At 34.2% G+C, this 26,419-nt stretch overlaps 1 protein-coding gene and 1 pseudogene across 4 annotated transcripts in view; one reads left to right on the top strand and one right to left on the bottom strand.

Moving 5' to 3' along the window:
- LOC145249747 (putative amine oxidase [copper-containing]) overlaps window positions 1-26,419 on the bottom strand; it is an 845,813-nt gene that overhangs the window by 150,288 nt on the left and 669,106 nt on the right. The window lies entirely within an intron of this gene.
- Window positions 894-1,030, top strand: LOC145249832 (U2 spliceosomal RNA; annotated as a pseudogene).

Here is a 26,419-nt window from a genome sequence, read left to right as displayed (position 1 = left end):
AAATCAATTGTAAAAAAAGTCATATTCTCCTGAAGGTTCAATCCTAAATGTGGACGACCAAAAAATACAATTGCGAATTACTTATGACCTCTATTCAATCATGGCTGATGGAACAAGAGCATGCTACCCCCGTGAGCATGCTACTCTCGCTCGAAATTCCGTCCAAATTCCCGAGTTCGACAGAAACCTTCCCGAGTTCGACAAGATACACTGAAGAAGGTCGGAGGTTATATCGAACGAAACGTTGTGAAAATAAAGATGACAATAGATTATTATGTAAAGGTATGGTGAGAACCAAGCATTTGGAACATAATCGTCCGGATTTGGTCATCATTGGCAAGGTCTAAAAAAAAAAATTGGCAAATTGTAGACTTCTCAGTACCCTGGGACAGGAATGCGAGAGAGAAGGAGAATGAGAAGTGGAGCAATTATGCTCCATTAGCCTTGGGGATAAGGCGTATACACGGGGTTAAAACACAAATAATCCCGGTCGTAGTTGGTACGCTAGGTGTAATATCGAGTTGTCTGGAAGGACAATTGAAAAAACTACGAATCCCCGATGTTTTGGGCGGCTTGTAGACCGCTGCTATTGTAGATACCAGCACTATCCTTGATCTTTGAAGCTCCTGATTTGGAGCCGGGACTGAGGAAATTCCTCTGCAAATAAATTCAATCTCTTTTCAGGGAGACATTGGTAAACATCATCATCATAATAATAATAATAATAATTATTATTACTATTATTATTACTACTACTACGACGACGCTTATCGCTCCGTCCGTTATCATGCTGTTATCCCTAAAAAAGGAAAGTGGAAATAAACCTTGCCACCCTTGAAAAAAAAAAATAAATAAATCGGTGTCGCTGTTGAGGCAAAGCTAATAAAAATAATTTGTCTTTCTTGGCCTTTTGGCTAAGATCAAAGTGTAGTATCTGTTCTTCAGGTGCTACATTTCAATTTCTTCTCTCTCAGTGGAAGAGACATCCTTTACGACTAAGACAATTTTTCTTCACGTTAAAAAAACCACCCTGGTGTCTAAATCTGTCCCGTGGGAAGGCATTGTGAATAGGTACTACGTTTAATGTAACAAAGTTTTAATATTAAAAAAGTAACTAGAAAAGTTATTTCTGATTTAATTACAAAATGCCCTGGAAATGTCATTTCTGATTAATTATAAAATGCCCTGGAAAATATCCGTTCTGATTATTTTTTTTGTTTACTTGCCTCACCACAAGGGCGGAATTGGACATGAGGTCGGTTAAAAATTTAGGAGGAAACCAGCTCCCCAAAAGGGGCACTCTGGTCAATAATAAAAAATAAAAATTGTATCAGTAATGAAGGATTTTCATCCATTAACCAAGACCAAAAAGGGGGAATTTAAGTCACTGGAATGCTGAAACTGATGCTACACTCAGAAATTCATGTTGAAGCAATGGTTGCCCAATCCCTAACCGTGTTAATGTTTTTATGTACTACTTTATAAAAGCTGCTGAAACAGTTTATGATTTAAACAGTACTTTATTTCAAGTATGTTTTAAGTAGTGGGTTATGGGACATGAAGCCAGTCCTGGAAATTAATCAAGCCGTTTACGATTTAAACATTACTTTATTTAATGTATCTTTTTAACATTGGGGTGGGAAATATGAAGTCGGTTCCGGAAATGGCTGCAACCATTTACGTTTTGGACATTACTTTATTTAATGTATATTTTTAACAGTAGGATGGGAGATAAGTCTGTCCCGGAAATCGCTGAAAAAGTTTACGATTTATACATTACTTTATTTCATGTATATTTTCAATAGTGAGGTGAAGATTATAAGTCAGTTCCAGAAATGGCTGAAACAGTTTACTATTTAGACATTAAATTATTTCATGTATATTTTTAACAGTGGGTTTGGGATATAAAGTCGGTCCCGGAAATGGCTGTAACAGTTTACTATTTAGACATTAAATTATTTCATGTATATTTTAGCAGTGGGTTGGGGATATAAAGTCAGTCCCGGAAATGGCTGAAACAGTTAACGATTAAAACATTACTTTATTTCATGTATATTTTCAATAGTGGGATGGGGATAATAAGTCAGTTCCAGAAATCGCTGAAACAGTTTACTATTTAGACATTACATTATTTCATGTATATTTTTAGCAGTGGGTTTGGGATATAAAGTCGGTCCCGGAAATGGCTGTAACAGTTTACTATTTAGACATTAAATTATTTCATATATATTTTAGCAGTGGGTTGAGGATATAAAGTCAGTCCCGGAAATGGCTGAAACAGTTTACGATTAAAACATTACTTTATTTAATGTATATTTTCAACAGTGGAGTGGCGGACATGAAGTAAGTCCCGGGATTGAATGAGATGTGAAAATATATACCATCAGAAAGCGTCGCCCAGTATTGAATGAGATAGGTGGAAAACATATAGTAGCAAAATACCCAGCGTCACCCGGGATCGAATGAGATAGGTGAACGATATATATTAGCAGAATATGCAGCGTCACCCGGGATTTGATAAGATAGGTGAAACATATATACTATGAAAATAACCAGAATTGATTGATTTGTTTGTAATGAAATAATCAGCCCAGGCAATATATTAAAGTTATTATGTAAGTAAGGAAGAGCGACATAGTGAGTTAAAGTTATTAAAATTATTGTCGAAATTATTAACATATCCAAGAATTATAAAAAATGATGAAATATGAGTTACTTGATTGGTGTGTTTGTAATGATATAAAAGCCCAGACAATATATCAAATACATCATATAAGTAGGAGGGAGAGGCATAATATGGGGTTTTAAGTATAAAAATTATGGTCGAAATTAGTAACACATCCAGGATTATGGGCAAAGATTAAATGTGAGTTAATCGATTGTGTATTTATAATAAAATAATTAGCCCAGGAAATATATCAAAGTAAGTATGTTAGTAAGAGAGGGCGATAAGGATGGTTTAAACTATGAAAATAATTGTCGAAATTAGTGACATATCCAAGAATTATGAAAAATGATGTTATTTAATGCATTAGTGTGAAATAATCAGACCAGATAATATATCAAAGTTATTATTTTAGTAAGTGGGGCGATGATGCTGGTTAAAATGATGAAAAATGATTGTCGACATTAGTAACATATCCGATAATTATGAAAAATGACGAAATGTGAGTTAATTGATTGGTATGTTTGAAATGAAATAATCATCCCAGATAATATATCAAAGTTATTATTTTAGTAGTGGGAGGTTGATAATGTGGGTTAAAAATATTAAAAATAATTGTCGAAATGAGTAACATATCCAAGAATTAAGAAAAATGATGAAGTGTGAGTTAATTGATAGTTGTGTTTTTTATAAACTAAGACAATATATCAAAGTAATTTTTAAGTAAGAGAGGGCGACACGGATGGTTTAAATTATAACAAAATTATTGTCGAAGTTAGTAATATATCCAAGAATTACGAAAAATGCCGAAATGTGATTTAATTGATTGGTGTGTTTATAATAAAATAATCAGCCTAGACAATATATCAAAGCTATTATATAAGTAAAGGGTAAGGAGATAGTGAGGGCTTAAATTATGAAAAATTATTGTCGAAATTAGTAACATATCCAAGAATTACGAAAAAAATGATGAAATATTAGTTAATTAATTGGAGTGTTTGTAAGGAAATAATCAGCCTAGACAATATATCAAAGTTATTATTTAGTAAAGAGGGAAGGGCGAAAATGTGGGTTAAAATTGTGAAAAATGATTTTCGACATTAGTAACATATCCAATAATTATGAAAAATTACAAAATGTGAGTTAATTGATTGGTGTGTTTGAAATGGAATAATCATCCCAGATAATATATCAAAGTTATTATTTTAATAGTGAGGGGTTGATAATGTGGGTTAAAAATATTAAAAATAATAGTTGAAATGAGTAACATATCCAAGAATTAAGAAAAATGATGAAGTGTGAATTAATTGATAGTTGTGTTTTTTTTATGAAATAATCAGCCCAGTCAATTTATAAAAGTAATTTTTTTAGTAAGAGAGGGCGACGAGGATGGTTTAAATTATAAAAAATTATTGTCGAAATTAGTAAAATTAAAATTATGAAAAATGATTGTCGAAAGTAACGTATCCAAGAATTATGAAAGATGATTAAATGTGATTTCATGCATTAGTGTGTTTGTGATAAAATAATAAGCCTAGAAAATATTTCAAAGTTATTGTTTTATTAAGGAGGGGGTGATAATGTAGGTACAAATTATGAAAAATGATAGTCGAAATTAGTAACACACCCAAGAATTATGAAAAATGATGAAATGGAAGTTAATTGATTAGTGTTTGTAAAGAAATAATCAGCCCAGCAAATGTATCAAAGTTATTATTTTAGTAAGGTTGGGCGACAAGTTTGGTTTAAATTATAAAAAATATTGTCGAAATTAGTAACATATCCAAGAATTACATAAAATAATGAAATGTGAGTTGATTGATGTGTGTGTTTTTAATGAAATAATCAGCCTAGACAATATATCAAAGTTATTATTTTAGTGAGATATGCGATATGGTGAGTTTAAATGATGAAAAATTGTCAAAATTAGTACGATATCCAAGATTTATTAAAAATGATGAAATGTGAGTTAATTGATAGTTGTGTTTTTTTATATAATAATCAGCCAATGCAATATATCAAATTTAATATTTTAGTAAAGGGAGGGGCGATAATGTGAGGTGAAATTATGAAAAATTATTGTTGAACATAGTAACATATTCAATAATTATGAAAAATGATGAAATGTGAGTTAATTGACCGGTGTGTTTGTAATGAAATAATCAGCCCATGAAAGACATCAAAGTTATTATTTTAGTAAGGGGGCCATACAGTTTTAATAAAAACGTAGAATGATATGATTGTGCCTTCATTCATGCTGAAGAGAACGCCCACAGCATACCCAGCAACAACATATTACATATGAAAAAATGCTGCAGGGGGATTTCCACAGGTCCCGCTAGTTATTATTATTATTATTATTATAAATAATAATAATAATAACAATAATAACAATAATAATAAAAATAAATAAAAAAAGATAATACCTATAATAATAGGAGCACTAGGAACAATTCCGAAAAACTTTGAAAAAAGAATGGGAGAAATTGGAATCGGAGGAAGGACTGGAAAGACACAACGAATAACAATAATGAAAACAGCTGAAAGATTAAGAAAACCATTGAATGCGGAGATCAATACACATGAGCCACATACGCGGTCCAGACAAACTGCTGCAGAGGCAAAACATGAAGAAGCGTCACATGGAACCAAGAACATTGAAGCTCCATATCTACAAGTTAGCTATCCTCATCTCCCTAACTGCCCCATCACCGCCCCCCACAAAGAGTGATACCAATAGTCGAAAAGGGTCAAGGAGGATGGAAAGACCGAGGAAAGAGCGCTTACCAGACCTTCTCTGGACAAATGCGAAAAAAACTGGGACATTGCGGAGACTTATTGTCCCTCCAATTCCAGTGGAAACCAATGGCCGCTGCCAGAGAGAACTCCATAGTAAGCGACTGTTGTGATAATGCAAATTTATTTACAAATGCTATCGAAAGTGGAGAGTATTGAAAATCTTAGGAGACTTGTTGTTACTCAGCTTTCAGGGAACACCACAACTTGCTTTCAAGGAGAGATCTTTAATGATCTGCGTGAAAGCCCCTCGTGAGCCAATAATAATAATAATAATAATAATAATAATCCTGATCTCATTTAAAAACGTCTCCCTGAAAAGTGACAGAATTCATCTCGAATGACTCTCCCTCAACCCCGACTCCAAACCAGGAGCTTAAAAAATCAAGAGTTTTCCTAAGGATATTAGTAGTACCTACAATAGCAAAGATCAGAAGGCCGCCCAACACATCGGGGATTCGTAGTTTTAAGTTTTATCAAATGATCTTCCAGACGACTTGATACTACACCTAGCGTATCAACCACCACGTCCATAAAATATGATAATGTAAGCTACCTCCCCCCCATTTCTGTTATTCCTGTGTCACTAAAATTAATGCCACACCAAATAATCAAGAGCCAAGAAGGATGGAAAGAAAGGACTTGCAAGACTTCGGCTGGATGAGTGCAAAGAGAACTGGGACCTTGGGGAGGCATCTTGTCCTCCAAATTGCAAGGAAGACCAATGGTCGCTGTAAACGAGAAATCAATGGTAAGCGGATATTGCGATAACGTAAATTCATCTGCAAAGGTTATCTAAAGAGGTGGAGAGTACTGAAAATCTAGAGTGACCTGTTGTCACTTAGACCCCAGATAACTCCACAATTTGTTTTCAAAAAATTCTTTGATGATGGCATGTGTGAAAACTCCTAGTGGGTAAAAAAAACAAAAAACGACAACAACAACAATAATAATAATAATAATAATAATAATAATACTTTTGTGAAAAGAGATGGATTTCATTCTCTGAGGACTCTGCCTCAACTCGGCTTCAAACCAGATGCTTCAAGAATCACGGTTTTTCTTGAGGATATTAATGGTACCTGCAATAGCAGAGATCTGAACGCCGCCTAACACGTCGGAAATTCGTATTTTTTTAAAATGTCCTTCTAGACGATTTGATACTACACCTAGCGTACCACTTATCACCGTAAATAAATAAATAAAAAATAAACTTTTAATCATCAAATAACAGTGAAAACTTACATTATAAATAAGATTTCTACACAACTGCCTTTGCCGTTTTACTTAACACATTGTCAAAGCTTAATGAATCTTTCATTCCTTTTGACTTTTATCTTTTGACAGTTTTTCTTGATTATTAGAATTCTCTGTGAACACACGAACGAATTCTCACCATTATTCAGCCGCACGTTCTTGTATTAGCTAAAACGACATTAAGAATCAAAATGTCCAATTTTAACGGCAACGACGTTATCTGATTATGTTCGCTTTGTATTAGTAAACTACTGTTAGCCGAGAATTAATCTATATCGAGATGAAGCAGTTTCCTCTTTTACTTTTATTTTGTGTTTAAAATCAGCGGACCCTTTATTTAAGTCAAGGGAGATAAGTCAGTTTTGGTTGCACAATTCTTCCACATTAAAACACACGATAAAACTCGATAATTTGACAAATTCGATTTTTATTTGCAACTAGCTGTAACCGGGTACGTGTTGCAGTGGCTCAGTTTGTTTAACCGGAAAGAAAAAAACAACAACAAAAAAATGGCAAACTGTATGTTTATTGTGCCAAACCGTTTTTTTTATTATAAAAAATATCCTTATTTTTGCACCTGTTATTTTTTTCATGGAAAAAAGTTCATTCAAATTTAAATGATGACAATATTCGTAAACATTGTATCGATATTGTATCGAAATTTGGAAAAAAAAAAAATCATTTTCAAGTTTAAGCAACAGCAACTTTTGAAAAGCCATGTCACATTCATGCAAACACTAATAGGTATAAGTTAATAAATGCATAAAATAGCTTATTCATTTACATATTTATTTATGGACTGTTATTATAATATCTTATAGTAGTTGTTCTACGACGTTGATGAGGATAACAGTCGGCAAGTAAACCAATAAATAAACAAATTACTTTTCTCAAGAATTCCAATAAATTAAGAAACTAAGAAAATAGTTATGAGGATAACGGTCCAGAAATAAATAAGTAAATAAATAGTAATTGTTTTATATTATTTATCTAAGTCAAAGAATTCAAGTAATTCAAACGTTGTCGATAGAGATAGAGCGAGATATATATATATATATATAGAGAGAGAAAGAGTGAGTGAGAGAGATTCATGACACACAAAACAAAGGTATTCGATATCATTTGTTCGTTTCAACCGTAAATACGTAATTAAATCAGAGAGAGAGAGAGAGAGATCGCACATGTCACGTGATCAAAACAAACAAGGCGAAATCATTTTTCGCTTATTCTGTAAATACAAAATTAATTTAGAGCGAGATAGCAAGAAGAGAAAGACAGATTTAACGGCATATGTCATGTGATCACAACAAACGTAATCGATATCATTTTTCGTTTAAACTATGAATACGTAATTAAATGCGGAATGTAAAAAGATAGCCGTATATTTTGTTTTATTTTTAGCAATCTTACGGTAATATTTTCATCTAAAATGCATTTATTTAAAACATCACTAATGTACACAAGCACCAAACTATGTCTGTGACAAAAATATTTTCTTCACCCTAAATAAGACATACTGCAACTTTGATGCAAGGTGCTATTATTTAGAAGTATATCTAATAGCCATATAATGAAGGGAATTGAGCAGCAAGATGTTTGCTCGCATTACATTTAAATTTCTGCATGTGAATACAGTCAGGGAATCAGGAAACAGGTGAGGATTCCAAAGTTAAGAAAGGGCCAAAGGCTACTCGAGGATAAAGCTTAATGATTCTAAGGTGTTGTAATCGTTACTTGTGTAATTTGGTTAGAATTTGACTATTTATCAGGACGACTCAACAAGAATGTATTTATATTGGATTTGAAGGTTACTATGTTGTATTCAACCAGGATGCAGACCAGTAAAACAGTGTTCCACAGAGGGGCAGTTCTGGGAAAGAAGATTTGTTCATGGAATCTTCTTTTAGATTTGGGCACAGATTGATTTTATATATGTCTTATATGTTTTAGATATAAATATTAATTTTTATTTTTTATTCATATATATATATATATATATATATGCAGATACGAGTCTAGGACAGTCATCACGCACATATACAAGAGTATCTGAATACCGCATTGCATATTCCATACTCAACGTCTATGTCCATTAAGTTGATCAGCAGACGTGTATTTTGTGAAGCGTTTTCTTGAAATCCATCAGGCGTGTAGATTGCAAAGTGGTTAGCATTGGCCATCAGTAATTGAATACATTATTCATAAAGGTCAATCAGTTGGTCAATCAACGACGCCATGTTTTTCTACAATGGACTGCTTTTCATTTCAGCAATGAATTCTATTTGTACGTTTTAATATCGAATTCGCGACTTGGTTCTTTTGGATTCCGTCGAAAGCGCAGAATTCAGTGTAACATAATCGTGGTTTTTATGTGAATAATATTCACCTGAACCCTATAACCTTTAAAATATTCTTTATAAATTAGTCGATAAAGAATTGAAATTGCACAAACAGGGGTAGTTCCCAAAGTAAAACCTAATTTTTAAAATCTAAAATGTTAAAGAACTACGAATACAAAAGTGTTACACTTAAAACGAGCGACCTTTTGTGATTTAGAATATATTCTTCTACATAGTCACCACCATTCTCAATGTACTTTGTCAGCGATGAACGATGGCTGCGCATGGACATCCGGAGCGCACTTTGTCTTACAAGGGTAGTTCCAAAATAAAAGTCGCCTATTGTTTTTTAACTCCAAAAGATGAAGAGTTACGAAGACGGCGGTGGTATACTAAAAATGAACGACCTTTTGTGCTTCTGGATTTTATTTTCTACAGAATCACCACCATTCTTTAGGCACTTTTGTCAGGAATTCAATGACAAATCGTTTTTTTACGCACAGGTTTCTCTCTAAGAGTCTAATACCGTCAATATCTAGAACAGAAAGATTAAACTTTCAGGTCATCTATATATATAAAAGCGAAACGTGTGTATGTATGTATGTATATATGTTTGTATGTATGTGTGTTTGTGTGTCCGCTAAAAACTTTCGACAGACAGAACAAAAATTGACAAACTTGGTATCATATTGAAGCTCCATACTTCGCCCGAAAAATATCGATAAATTGGCCAAAAACGTTCATTTTTTCACCCCGAAATACACAATTTTCTACAGGGGGATGCGGTCAACAAAAACCACCCTCTCATGACAAGATTGGTTCTAAGGATGCGTCAGATGACGTCGTGACCTGATTTAGTTTAAATAGTTGAAGAACTGACTGAATTTCATGTACGTCGTGTTAGCTCAGTTGGTTAGAGCGTTGGGTCAATATCTAAACGTTTTGGGTTCGAATCGTGGTGTGAGATGTCTTTTTTTTGATTTTTTAAATTTAAATATTGAACCAGTGTTATTTAAGCCATTTTTCACGTAACGTTCGTTTTTCTGTTTTTTTTTTTTTTAACTTCGCTTATTCTTAGGTTTTCATTAACACCCCCGATCGACCACACACACCCAAAAACATCCGGGTACCCACCGATTTTGTAAATTTTAATATCGAAACAGGCTTATTTAAGCCATTTTCACGTGTTTTTTTAACGTTCGTTTTTCTGTTTTCTTTTTTGTTTTTGTTTTTTTGATTTTTACATTTAACATTGTTCGTTTGCCTTACGTTAGCCTTTTTGTGTTTTTTTTCGATGTTTTGATTACCCCCCCCCCCCGGTGCGTTTTTATGTTTTCTTTTTTTACTTCGCTTATTCTTAGCTTTACATTAACAACCAAACACGCCTACAAACACTCGGGCAACGCCGGGTACCCCCACCGCTAGTCTATTATATAAATCTCACCTGTCTGTTTACGTGTATGTATGTATATTTGTATGTCTGTCTAAAACTTTCGACAGAGGCGGCGGATTTTCACGAGATCGATATCGCTGTGAAGCTCAACCCTTCGGAAGACAAATATCGAAAAATTGGCCCAAAACATTAAATTCTTCACTCTCAACTGGGCACTTTTCTACAGGGAGGGGTCGTTTTTTTTTTCGCCGAACGTTTCGAAAGTCAACTCCTCATTTCGATTGACTAGCCTTAATTTAAAACTTCGTCACTTCCGGTTTTTTCACGTTCTTTTCCTCCTTCGCGGTACGAGCTCGAGTCACTTTTGTTTTGCTCAACACATACCTCCAAACATCCGGGCAACGCCGGTCACCCAGACTAGTGAATGCATAAGTTCAATCATCTATATATTAATATGATAGCGTGTGCGTTATTTTCTGTGTCACGCTTATATCTTGTTTTTTTCTTCCGAGTGACTGTCGTTTAATTGTTACTAGCCTGGATGCCCGGCGTTGCCCGGGTGTTTAAAGGTGTGTATTAAGCAAAAAAAAAAAAAAAAACGTGATACTAGGTAGTCATGCTCGAACCCGTGACGCGATTTTTTCTGTAGAATCGAACCTAATCATAGAAGACTTTGTCATTTGTGATTTTGTGTGTGCTTTTTTTGTATTTTGTTGGTGGTATTAGATTCACGGGCGATGATTCCTTGAAGAGAAAATTGAACGTCCGATCTTGTTGACGATTGTATCAAAGTCATGTTGATGTCAGTCATGTGGTTAGCGCGTAATTTGTTTTCTTTTTATTACATTTTCACCCCAAACAAGGCACATCGCCACTTTGGTGTAGGGGGCTACTATCAGGGGCAACAACTACTGGGGTACTATGTAGGGAGTTGGGCAGCAAGATGTCGGTTCAAGCTACACTTGAACTTCTGTATGCCAGTAGTGTTGGGGAAGCAGGGAAGGGAGTTCTAAAGTCTAGCGGTTTTGGGGAAGAAACTACTGGAGTAGAAAGCTCTTTTACATCTAGGGATTTCTACTGTGTGGGGATGGGATTTAGCTGCCTGTCGGGTTTTTCGAGGGTGTTTACGTTGTGGGGGCACAAGTGCTTGCAGTTTGTCAGAGCATTCACCATTAAAGTACTTGTAGAACAGGCAGAGGGAGGTAACATTTCGTCGATGGGATAGAGGCTGGAGCTTAGATGACAGTTCTTCCAAATCATTATTTCGTAACTGCATGATTCTCAGTTCTTAATTTTTGAGATGATGACTAATTGTTTGCGATAGAATACTGTGCCGGCCTTGAGTGTTATTTAATTAACGTTTCGGTTGGTGTAGTCTCCGACCTTCGTCAGGCATGTTGGTTGCCACCTTCGCCAGGTATGTTGATCGCCATCTTTTATCTTTTCTTTTCTAAGATGGCGACTAACATGCCTGACGAAGGTCGGGGGCTACACCGACCGAAACGTTAATCAACTAACACTCAAGATGAGAACAATAGTCCGAGCAAAACAAGTAATACAAGCATGATTATCATTTTTCATTTAATAACAAAAAATTACAGCATAAATCAGTTTTCTAAAGATTTTTGTAACGTATATTTAATTTGAATGAATTGCTATTCATATTTTCTTTTAATTTATGATGATTGCAATATTTTTGTTTATTTTTTAATCGAAGGAGACGAGTTATGTGCGCCTGTTTTTATTCAAATCATTTGAAAAAATGTTAGATCATTTTTATGGGTTTTTATTTGCGTTATTCCGTTTATGCAATTGCTGCTGCATTTTATTCATAAAACGAACTGAAATTAAAGGGTTGCAGCTGCAAGTTGATGCATGTACACACGTGATAAGGCCAAATAAATTATATATTTTCTGCGCCTTCCCGAATCATTATAGGCCTCAGCATTAAGGTAGGCTACCCTTAGGCAAGACGACTATTAAAGGGAAATAATCGATTTCTTCAGTAACTGGACTTAAAGCATGTAATGCTTCCCGACACACACACACGCACGCACACACACACCTATACATACACACAATACACATACACACGCATACACACATATGTATACACATACACATATACACACATACTATGCAACATTTTTCCACGTAAGCATATTTCATTAAATAAAATAGACGCTTTTTGTCTATTAATTCTATGTTTGATTCTTTTCAATTTCCGAATAATGGTCTTCACTTCTGGCAGGAACTGGCTGATATAATCGCCATATTTATCATTAGTCCGAGTACTTTCCAATCGTTCTTGATTCATCGTCGGGGATAGATTAATCTAACTCGTTTTAAAAAAAATTATATAAGTGTTTTTTTTTTCTCATTGGTTAATTATTTTATCTACTCCTGACGATGAATCCAGAAGAATTGGAAGCACTCGGACTCATGATAAATATGGCTATCACATCAACCAGTTCCTGTTAAAAGTGGAGATCGTTATTCGGAAATTGGAAATGATGAAAATGGAATTAATAGACAAAAAAAGTCTATTTTATTTAATGATACCAATATTTTTCAGGAATCCGATACAATTACCGATTCCGATTCTTTATAAATCTGTTAATATATAACTATAAATATAATATAAAATCAATAAATATTTACCAGCAATGAAAGATTTTGCTTTAAACAAAATCAAATAAGCAAAGGAAATCAAAAGAATCGTTTTGGCATCGGAAAATGGACACTAATTTTTCCGATACCGATTCCGATACCTCTAAATGTTTCGATTCCCGATTCTGATTAATCGTCCCAACACTAATACACACACACACACACACACACACACACACACACACACACACACACACACACACACACACACACACACACACACACATATATATATATGACTACTTCATTGAATCACATAAATTAATATACGGAAGTATAATTTTATGCGTAAACTAAGTATTTACTTCAACAGTGTTCAATACATACGTAGTAAGTTAGAAAAATATATATGGCAATTAAGCTACACAGAATATTCCATACAAATCCTAGTGTGGATGAAACGCGGAATATTCTGTGTAGCTTAATTGCCATATATATTTTTCTAACATACTATATATATATATATATATATGTATATACGAGATGGTATATATCAGTTTAATAATATTCAAAGATAAAAATAATTGTATATCTAATAGTGCTCAATAATGAGTAGGACAATGTATAGTTTTATTTACATTCAAATGAGCATTATTTTTTTATAACGCTACACTATTATGACAATGTTTCGGTCAGTCAGTTATAAATAATGAAATGAAATAAATAAACAAAAAATAAAACGGTTCAGTCTTTAAAGAGGCAGATCTTCATAGGAAGACAAAAAACAAAACAAAACAAAAACAAAACGATTACAAACATTGAAGTTCAAAAAGTCACATGGCTATCCAGGGAAGAAAGTAAGAAATAGAAAACGAAAAGAAAGAAAAGAGAAGAACGAAGAGAGAAAGGAAGACGATATACCGACTTCCCTTCCGATGCTGAGCAGAGAAAGAAAGAAAGGTACAGTGACACGTAGTAGCTAAAAATCTCATGACATGAAAGATTATTAAGAAAGAGGGGTGGGGTGGGGAATGAAGAGGACTTGTACAGCCTGAAAATTCAATTTGCTATAATTCATTTTATTTCATGTTTGTTTTTTCATTTATTTAAGAAAAAAAGTTTAAAAGCTAAATTGCTTCTAAGGAATATAAAAAAAATGTAAGTTGTTAGATTAAAATAAAATTAAATTAACGTCTAAGATTAATTTACATTAATTTTGATTAAAAAACCCCTGTAAAAATGAATAATAATTCATAGAAATGAAAAACAAAATCTATCTCTTCAGTTATATAAATGCAACTTTGTCTGTATGGGTGAGCTCGTTCCTTATAGATTCTGAAACGGTTGAACAGATTTTCGTTAACATTTACAGAACTTTAATGTATAAGTCTGGGAGTGATCTTAGTCAGGTTTTGTCTCAGAATACCCCCGATAATTACCGATAATCGATAATCGAAACCGTTATTTTAATTTATCTATCATCAGTAAAGCCATTTTTCCATGTCGTCGCTTAGCAACAGTGATAGAACAGCAGGCCGTGCAAATTCTACTGTGGGTAAGTTGATAGCGTATTTCTTTTTTCTTTTTTCATGACGTGGTCTGTAGGTTCAAACTCCGCACGTACATTTCTTAATTTTTTTCATTAACTGCAAAGAATTTTATAAAACTTGAAAATTTTCCGTGTTTTTTTTTTCTTTGCATGACGTGGCCTGTAGGTTCAAACCCCACGCGTAAATTTCTTAATATTTTTTCGTAAACTGGAAAGAAGTTTATATAAAATACTTTTATAAAAGAAACAATAGGTTCTTTAGAGTGCAATGTGTTTTGGACTAAGTTACTGCTAGTATATCTATAAAAGTGAAAATGTGTGTGAGTGGGGACACTTCTCGGCTTACATTCTTAATGAATATTTTATCTACATGCTTGAAATTCGGTATATAGGATATTCAGATATGTGAAAAACTTTTTAATACGAATTCATTCCGAAAAAGGGCTGCTAAGGGATCAAATTTGACAAAATTGGTACGTGGGAGGCCACTGCATTTTTATCTATTTGCTGTTTCATGACTGCGATCATGAAATATGACAGTTTTCTTTTGTAAAGTAAGAGTTGGTTTGAAAACACTATTTGAAAGTCATGTCAAGCTGGTCCAATGGTTATCGTACTTGATTCACTGCCTTTAGGTTTTGTTTCGATCTCATATCTAAGACTAGTTTTAACCATTAAATTAAAAGGAAGTCTAAACCAAATATTTTTCTTTCTTTCTTGCGGAGGCACATTATTAATATATATATATATGCAATGTAGTTTAATTAGGTGTTTCTGTAACCACTTATCTTTTTGAGCTTTATTATAAAAGATTTTGTGAGTATTGAATATTTCCTTGTCCGAGAAGTTATTGCTAATTTTTTTACCAATCGATTTATGGATACGTTGGATAATAGATTTTGAGTGATTATAATTTGAGTGCACACAAATCGGATTTGCGTTTTTGTATATTCCTTTATGATTTTTAGATTTTAGGTTAATTTATTTTATTTCCTTAAGAATGACTTTCTTAATTTCTTTCGTATTTTGTCCATTTTAATTTTTTACAACCAGAAGCCATTCATCCCTATAAAGACTTATTGAATCAACATCAATATCCTTAGCGAGTTTATATAAGATGCAAGATCTACTAAATATGTCATTCTCAGTTAAATATAAAGAGTTTAAAATAGACTTCGCAGTCTAGTGGGGGATGCCCTTTCTCTCCCCTGCAACCTCTTTTCAACAGAATCTTCAATCTACGCCCCCCTCGGATAAACTTTCACGAAAAACACTCGTCTAGCTAAAACTACTATCAATAATTTCCCACACTCTTTATTTGTGCCTAAATCTAAGCGTAGATTCCATGAACAAAATTTATTTCTTAGAACTGTACGCCTGTGGAACTCCCTTCCGTTTGCCTGCTTTCGAGCTGACTACAATTTGGTCCTCTTCAAATCCAATGTAAACAAATTCTTGATGAACCCCCCCCCCTAAGTAATCCAATTTACAAAATCTCCACTACTTATGATTACTATGCTATAATCTCATTGACTAATGTATAACCATTAACCCTTACCCTCGAGTGACCTTCGCGCCTTTATAAGTGGTGACTCCTTTGAAAAAAAAAACAAACATGCAAAAATAACATCGATACATCGAAGTGCGCAGTGGTCCATTGTTCTTTTTTTGCTAATTAAATATATATATTCCTATATTTTCAAAGAGGAAGATTGCTAATTTTATTACATTTCCAAAAAATAACGTCTCAGGCTGCGGCGCTATAGATCTTGGTTTCGGTTTCGATTCTAGCTGATTGCACCTTATATATATATATATATATATATATATAAAGGAACTCTGCCTTTGGATCATTTTGGACCATTTGGAACTTACCCATTGGATTGGAAATTTTTAATTCGACCGTTTTGGATTACCAATTCTTGGATTTTTTACCCTTCACCGGACTATTCATTCATGTGAAATCGTTTTATCATTTTTCTTTTACCTCCAATTCCCCTTACCTCACCCTTTTTTTTTTAGCCAAGTAAGATCTGTGACTTACTTGTAGTTTCATTAAATACTTTTACATGCAAAATCCGATCCTGCATTTTGCTAATTCCTGCCCTCTGATGAGAAGGAGAGTATTTCTTCGAAACTCCGCGGATTAAAGACTATCCACTTATCTTGTGCTTCATTTTTTTAAAATTAAATATGTTTTTAACTCCTTTTCAAGATGTCTTTTAACATGTTTTATTAATCATTTGTTCATATATATATATATATATATATATATATATATATATATATATATATATATATATATATTACTTTAGACATCACGATCATATGTTGGGTACAATATATAGAAATAATTGACTATAATATAAAATATGAAGTCTGCATAAATTAAAATATCATATTTAAGCGTATTTTACGACAAGCCAACACCAGCCAACACCGGGCGCCCTCTGCTAGTATTTTGCAACCATGCTCCAAAAATTTAAACAATATCTTCCATATACTTTATCAATTCTAATTAAGGTAATTTTCAAGAAAATATTGTCAACTAGCAGAACCTCTGGAAATTCCATGCAGTGAGAAACATATTGAATCACAGATATTTTTGGATAAAGCTGATATCTTTCTGGATAGAGCCAAGAATTAGCTTTTTGTTTGGATAGAAAAAATAACACGAAGCAAATATGAGTCTATTAAGATCTCTATGAAAATAATATCCATTGTGTTTTAAATAAAGAACTACCCTCCCAAAAGATAAACAAGTACTTATTAATATTTATTAAATAATATTGTGCTACATAGTTCAATACAAATAATAAAATCACTTTGTAAGAGAAAATCTTTAATTTATTCCTTCAGCTCAGCACCTCTTGGAAGACAATGGGCACTTTTCTACAGGGAGAGGTCGTTTTTTTTTTTCGCCGTGATTTTCGAAAGTCATTCCCTCTGTTCAATTGACTAGCCTTAATTTAAAACTTCGTCACTTCCTGTTTGGCGATGGACGCAACAGCAAAGACTTCAGTTTTTTACGTTCTTTTCCTCTTTCGCGGTACGTGTTCGAGCCTGCCTGCCTACTACTACTCATATATTTTTCTCAACACACACCCCCAAACACCCTGGCAACGTCAGGCACCGAGATTAGTATATATATATACATATATATATATCTATATATATATATATATACACACATATATATATATATATATATATATATATATATATATATGTATATATATATATATACTAATTTGCATTACAGGACACAAGCAGGTAAATTACCTTCCTTGAACAGAGATGTAGAATTTTCCCCTTTGATTAGAAAACTTGATCAGAATTACAAAAGTATCTCCCCTAGATTAGAAAATTTGTTTTAAAGAAAGATAGCAGGCTTATCCCCCCTCTGAACGTCTAACGTCATTTTAAACTTAAAACATAGCGTTCCAAAACAAATTAAATATAACGACCAATTTTAGATTAAGCCAAAAAACGATAGCATAAAAAGTGAACATATATTTTCTATCTTTTGAAAATGGATGTTGCATCCGAAAATATTTGAGAATTTAATATCTACTGCCAGTTAAATAAATGAATTTTTATTTAAATTATTGAATTGTATTTATCTATTTAACTATTTACAACGATTGAATAATTCCTGTATTGACAAGCCTTCAAAAACACACACACACATATATATATATATATGTATGTATATATATATATTTATATATATATATATTTATATATATAGTTTCTTTCTTCAGCATTAACAACTAAAGAGAATAGAGGTTGCTAGTTGTAATGGTACCACTCGCGTCTTTTAACTTTTTGAGTAAAAAATAAGTAGATTTATTTTTTAAGCGACCCTATAAGTTAATTCGTTGGAATTTATCTTGTTTTTTTTATTGCTTTCAATCACGTTGTGTCGCGTGTCGTCTCATACTCCTCCTCTTCCTTCTCCTACTCCTCCTCTTCCTTCTCCTCCTCCTTCTCTTCCTTCTCCTACTACTGCTGCTACTACTTAGCTACCTTTGCAGCTATTGTGCACAGATTCATATGGGCCTTCAGTTTATCTCCTCCTCCTCCTCCTCTTCCTCCTTCTTCTCCCCCTCCCAATTACCGAAAAAATAAAATCACAGTAATTCTCAGTAAACGATTCTTTTAGCTTCCCGCCAAGATCTCATTTATTATTATTATCATCCGGTGTCCTACATTAATTCAAACGTGTACGTTGTTTAAATCTTTGATAATTTCCGGTTACAAATTTATAGGCATGTCTAAAATGCCGATCGAAACTCTGGGACAATTTGGTCGGTCATAAATACCGGTTCGTCTCTCATCCACCAATCACCATCTTGACAGTCACAGACGATTCTGGTTGAAATAATCTTTTCTTTTGAACGCATTTCAGACATTTTTGTCGATGTATTATTGCCCCTATCGTGCGTGAACCACCGCGCGTTATGTGCAATTACAACTTAATGGACAATTGAATGTGCTGCTATAATAATTTATTTGTATTATCCTATTTCTGCCTTATGACTGTCTTGCCTTGCAGTTTAATGTATTCATGAAATTATTGCCTTATTATTGTCTTTTCCTGATGCATTTATTATAGTTGTACTCACTAGGAGTTCTCACGTTGGCGGTTTTCAACGATTACTCACCGACAATAACCGATGGTATCCCCTGGAGTCTGAGTAACAGCAAGTCTTCCCATAATTCTGCCACTCTCCACCTCTTTCGATAAAGTTTGCAAATGACTTTCCGTTATTGTAACATTCGCCTACAATTTCATATTTTTATTGGCAAAAATGATTGTTTTTTTTTTACTGGAATTTAAGTGGCAATACATTTCCCCAAGATGTCAGTATTTGTCGCATTCATACAGATCTTGTTAACGCTTTCTCTCCTCGGTCTTTCCATCCTCCTTAGTGTCTGTGTGACAACAAGTTTCACCCGATTTCCGGTACGCTCCATCTTTTCCGATAATCTTTGCAAATGAATTTGCATTATCGCAGCAACCGCTTCTGGCAATGACCACACACACACACATATATATATATATATATATATATATATATATATATATATATATAACCTAAGTTTCTTCAGCTATAATCGAAACTAAAACTTATAAAGAATTCTTGATAAAATTATTTACAAAAAAAAAATCAATTATTGGTGTGCCGTAAGCTACAATCAAAACCGAAACCAAAACTTATGAAGAATTCTTGGTAAAATTACTTATAAAAAATAGATGACTTAAGTGCCATCAGCTATAACTGAAACCGAAACCAAAACTTTTGAAGAATTGGTAACATTATTTATAACATGATTATTATTATTATTATTATTATTATTATTATTATTATTATTATAACAACAACAGCAATAAGTGAAGTATGTATGGTCCCCTGTGAGTAGACAATGAACGAGTCATAAAAAATGACTAAGTTCAGCATTTGCTCCCCCAACCCCGCTATTTAGCCCCCAAAGTCCCCAGGGAACGTAAAATCCTGATGAAAATGAACAAACGGTGCAGTTTCAGGTTATCGATTAGTTTCCGCATCATTAATTCTTTACTCAGTAGGGGTTTTCACACTGGCCATCACCAGTATTGTTCACTGAATATAACCAGTCATGTTTCATGGAGTCTGAGAGACAAAAAGTACTTCCAGATATCGAGTACTCCCCACCACGTTTGTCGATAATCACTAAAAATAAACTTGCGTCATTGCAATAGTCTCTTGTTATTGATTTTTCGCTGGCAATGACCATTGATCTTCTCTGGGATATGGATGGCAATGAACCTATCCAATATTTTAATACTCCTAACACTATTGCCCCCTCCTCCTCTGTTCTCTCTCCCTCTCTCTTTCCCCCTTCACTCTCTCTCTCTCTCTCTATCTCACACACACAACCTCTCTAGCTCTCTTTCTCCTCAGTATTTTCATTATCACTGATCCTGAATGACTAATTAATGTAGTCTCGACAGCGGTGAAGACATTTTCTAGTGGGAACAGTTTAAAAGATTTTTTTGCAGTTTCAGTCCCCTCGGTTTTACGCGGTGTTCCATACCATGTTTGTTGTGACATGAAGTTTAATAATAAAAAAAACAACAACATTACTATTCGTTTTCTAATTAAAAAAAACAAAAACAAGTGGTTCTAAAGTGGTTTGTTTGTTTTGTTTTACGGCATATCAACGCTTTTCAGGTCATTTAATGCCGAATTTTGGAAATAGGATTCATGTTGCTTCCAGTTATTTTGTACAAGCTTTGTGTATCTTCAATCGCCGGTTTGTAGTGTTTGGTTTGGTTGTTTTATAGTGTATTTTATCGTTTTTGTTCCCTGCCTTGCAGAACATGAATGAGTTTTGCAATGGGAGAGGGAAAAGGATTACAGTATTAAAGTTTAGTATAATTTAAGTTAGGAAACCAGTCAGGAAGTGGGGGTGGTAGAAAGAGAAAGGGGAAATGTGAAGAACGAAAAGGGGGGGGATAAGGTGGGTTGTTTTTAGTTTGGTTTTGCAGAACATAATTAAGGTTTACAAAAGAAAGTAGAAAAACAAAAAGCATCAATGTTATCTGCATTCCTTCTCAAGAAGCCCTTATATTTGGAACCCTAACAGGTACTACCACTCCGGGTCAGAGTGGACCTGGGAGCAATGAAAATGAAAGGGTGGCTCAACACTCCCCAAAGCCCGCAAACTATATATGGTTTAGGCCCTAGCTTGCGGGCTTTGGGGAGTGTGGCCACCCTTTAATTGGCATTGCTCCCAGGTCCACTCTGATCCGGAGTGGTAGTATATGTTAGGGTCCCAACTATGAATTAAATAGAAACCGACTTAAAAAAAAAACAAATACATTCTATTAAAATTTTTTCTTCAAAATCACTGGATTCGGCATTAAATAACCTGAAAAGAGTTGATATGCCGTAAAACCAAACTAATCATCAAATGAGAAAACAATATTATATTTTAATCGATTCCTATTATTATTCATGTTGATAATTATGATAGCTATACTAATGTCCTAGTATAACACATACGAGAGGCGTTTCCAAAGTAATGCCTCCTTTTTTATTCCGCCCAAATGGATCTATTCTATTGTTATGATAACTGAACTTATGCATTGATAACCTGAAAATTTCATGTCTCTGTTGCAAATATTGACGACGTGAGACTCTACAAAATCAACCCCTGTTTGGACACGCATAAGAAGCAGAGATGCGTTATTGAATTCGTAGCAAAAGTATATTAAGAATGGTGGTCACAATGTAGAAATATAAATTCTGAAGCACAAAAGGTCGTTCGTTTTAGTGGTACCACCCCCGTCTTTGTAACTCTTCAACATTTTTAGTTCAAAATAGGAGACTTTACTTTTGGAACGACTCTTGTATGACAAGGCGCGCCCTAGACGCCCATGCACCGTCATCGTTCATCGCTGGAAAAATTGCACGGAGAATGGTGGTGACTATGTGCAAAAATAAATTCTGAAGCACGAAAAAATAACTCATTTTAATTGTACCACTCCCACATTTGTAGCTCTTCAACTTTTGGAGTAAAAATATGAGATTTTACTTTTGGAACGACCTTCGTATATACAGGGCGTCCAAAAATACACCGAAGGCTTTTGAACTTAAATAGATTCTTTATTTTTGATGTTATCTTTCTGTAATTTTAACACACTCCAACTCCACCTTAGCCCCAACAACAACTCCCTCAAAAATTTCCCTATGCGGACGGAAGACACATTAGATGATGTAAAAATCACCCTTTCTCATGTCCGCAATATCATAAAAAAACTTAGGCACCTCAAAGGCGTGTGGTCCTGATCTCATCCCTGCATTACTAATTAACAAATGTTCAGCCGAGCTAGCCCCCAAACTTTCCATGCTCTACAATAAATGCCTTGCTAAATCTTGCTTCCCTTATAGCTGGAAGATGGCCTCTGTGGTACCAGTGCAGAAGAATTCTGATGAAAGAACAGACCCTCTCAATTATCGCCCCATTAATCTCCTCCCACTCTTTGCTAAAATCTTCGAGACCTTAATTAATCAAGCGCTAGTTCACCATCTCGCAAAAGCAAATCTTCTCTCTGACAAACAGTATTGATTCAGGCAATGTCGTTCTACTGCAAATATTTTAATAGTCATCTCTGAACGCATTTACCATGTTCTAGATAAGGTGGGCGAAGCCAGAGCTGTAGCCCTTGATATATCCAAGGCCTTTGACAAAGATTGACACAAACGGCTGCTAATTAAAATTAAATCGTACGGTATAACTGAACGTATACTAAATATAATTAGACCTTTCTTAGACAATAGAAACATACAGGTTGTCATTGACGGACGTACATCCAAGAAGCATAACATTAATGCAGGAGTGCCTCAGGGGCTGATCCTTGGACCATTATTATTCTTGATATTCATAAACGACCTCCCTGATAATATTGTGTCCGAGATGGGTATATTTGCTGATGATACAACGTTCTATAATATGCATGAGGGAAGAACAGATGTACATAAATCTAAGACAATGGCAGAATTGTTAGAAAATGACCTCCCGACCGTAGTGGAATGGGGTCGCAAATGGATGACAATATTTAATGCTAGCAAAACTAAGGTGCTCTCCTTTAACAATTACAAGACGCCCTCCAGTCCCCTATATCCATGACAAATAGCACCCTACCTGAGAATTCTACCTTCAAACTCCTCGGCCTAACATTTGCGGGTAATATAAAATATAAAAGATAATATATATAATATAAAATATAAAAGAGGATATTGCAAAGGCTGCCGTAAAGAAGGTGGGTTCCCTCTATCGAGCTAGAAGACTACTTACGCCTAAGAGTATCATGTACCTTTGCAAGACCACCATTCGCTCATGCATGGAGTATTGTTGCCACACCTGGACTGGTGCATCTACCACTAATCTCTTTCTCTTAGATAAAGTAAAAAAAAAGAGTTGTCAATCTAATTGGTCCCGCTTTATCAACTAAGCTCCAGCCCCTGTCTCATCGACGCAAAATTTGCATCACTGTGCCTGTTTTACAAATATTTTAATGGAATGTGTTCTGATGAACTCTTTCCATTTGTATCCCCTCGACATACATATCCTCAACAAACCCACTTAGTAATAAGATCTCACCCCTTCACTGTTGATGTCCCTAAATGCCAGAAAACTTTCTATTCTAATAATTTCTTTCCCCGAACAGCTAGACTTTGGAATTCCCTTCCTGCTGCCTGCTTCCCTGGCTGTACTGATATGCAGAAGTTTAAATGTAACATAAACAAATATCTTGTTAATCTTTCCTAGACATGGCCCGAAATAGTAGCCCCTTACGTCCAAGTGGCGATATGCTTTGTAAGGGGTGAACATGAGTAAAAAAAATATGATTAAGATATTGAGAAACTTTTGGTTTTAAAAAGGCAAAACTCCAAGAATCCTTATGTATGAAAAAATAATGTCTTTTAAATGTTGCCCATTTTCACATTCGCATATTTGTGCCCTTTCTAAAACATTATTCATGACAGATTGCAGAATCTCTGGATTGCGATTTAACTCCCTTATTTCGTTCCGCGAGCTGGCAGACCTCGAAACCTCAACCTCCAAACCCTGCAAGAATTGAAGGAAAACATCAAGAACGAAATAAGGCAATTAAATCGCAATCCAGAGATTCTACAATCTGTCATAAGTAATGTTTTGGAAAGAGCACAAACATGCGAAGCTGAAAATGGGCAATATTTGAAAGGCATTGCTTTTTATAAATAAAAATTGCTTTAATTTTGAATTAAAAAATACATTTCCCAATGTCTTAGTCAGATTGTGTTAAAATTACAAAAAGATATCCTCAAAAATAAAGAATCTATTTAAGTTCAAAATCCTTCAGTGACTTTTTGGACAGCTTGTATATACTATTGTCCTGTCGTTATTGGTGATATTTTATGCGAACAGACATAAAAATAAACATTGCGAACAATCGATTATGAGAAATAAGAATTGATTTGAGGATTTAATGTGCGATCGAACTTAATATATATTTTTTGCGATAAAAACAAAAGTGTTTTTAAGAAATGCTTTTTCTTCTTTTTTTATTTCATTCTCCCGAAAATGCCTGGAGAATTCCATGTGACTATAAAAATTCCAAGGTTCAGGAATCAAATAAATGATTATCGTTTTCAAACATCTAACAATATATGCGTAATATTTTAACACTTAACATTTCTTAACTGAACTATGTATCCTACATAGATTAGTATACAAAATACTTATAGCAAGTAAGCTTCACAGAAACATTTACGTTTCATTCCTGAGGGAAATCAATTAGACAAATTGTATGGATGTACATTTTAGGATCGGTTTCATAGTTAAGCGTTGCTTACACTATTCCAACCAAACTAAGATCCATATGTAACAGAACGCGGATGCGTGTATGCAAATACATGCGAAATGATAAAGAAAAAATATAAAAAGGGGAAAGAGCACGTTAGAGAAGTCGATCATGTTAAAGACGTGAATGCCGTCCGAGAGCACGTCCGAGAAGCGATCGATCACGTTGGTGATATCACAATGTAATGAGAAGTCACGCGCGGCGGAAGAATGAGGAAATAAATGTCGTGGTAAAACAAAAAAAAGCTAGTTAAATTTCTTTCCTATTCTTTCTCTACTTTGCGACTGAGGCTACAACGTGTTGTATAACATAACACATATCCAAAAATAAAAATAAATTCCCGAATAATTAAAACCCGAAAATAGATTACCCACTTATTGGGGAGCAGTACATATTTCTAACAAAAGTAAAATCGAACACCAATATACATGAAGTTTCAATAATTGTACTGTCGCTAGCATGCTGCCTCTTTATCAGCGCTGTCTGGCCAATAATAGTCATCAACATGATTCTTCAATTACATTCATCTTCTGTATTCCAAGATATTTCATGTCACTCTACGTATGGTGTCTGGAATGTCCAGGCTAGACCTACTGACATTTACGAAACCGGCCGAAAGGTATGTTCCTTGCTATCGGCGTCAGAGATGGCTTCGTGGTCGAGTTCGAAGGCCTCGATCGGCGCAAATCGTGGCTCCCTGCATTAATAGTTGTAGCACTAGTGACTTTAGGAATTAAAAATAATTATAGTAATAATTGAGCCTTCCTCTTTAAGAACTGTTCTCTTATCGTTGAGCACTGTAAGTTGAAACAAAAAAGTATGTTTCTTTGTTAATGGAGTCAGAGATGGCTCCGTGTCCGGGTTCGAATCACTCGATCGGCGGTAAATGTAAATGTGACTTAGTGCAATCATAATTCCCGAAAAGATGAGACACTAATGTTTTTAGTGTAAAAAATAATTCTAGTAATAATTTTATATATATATATATATATATATATATATATATATATATATATATATATATATATATATATATATCACATAATGTTTTTAGGGATACAAAATTTAAGTATTGCAATTAGGAAGGGAAGACTTTTATGATTTATGATTAAAAGTACATATATATATATAATATATATATGTGTGTGTGTGTGTGTGTGTGTGTGCCGGGCGTTTGCTCAGTTGGTAGAGTGCTTGCCTCGCATGCAAGAGGCTCGGGTTTCGAATCCTGAGTTCGGATGTGTCTAACTGATGAGCCTAAATGTGGGCGAAACTCGAATCTTGGACTTCCGGTTCGTTGATTGTCATGGCTCTTGTAAGCTGCGACGTTGTTTGGGTGTGGAATGTATTATATACAATCTCTCACATTCTGAAAATCATATATATATATATATATATATATATATATATATAT

The sequence above is a fragment of the Euprymna scolopes genome, chromosome 28, assembly GCF_053919585.1.
Source record: "Euprymna scolopes isolate OS-2025 chromosome 28, ASM5391958v1, whole genome shotgun sequence".
Taxonomy (NCBI): Eukaryota; Metazoa; Mollusca; class Cephalopoda; order Sepiida; family Sepiolidae; genus Euprymna; species Euprymna scolopes.
This window is presented reverse-complemented; position numbering and strand designations above follow the sequence as displayed.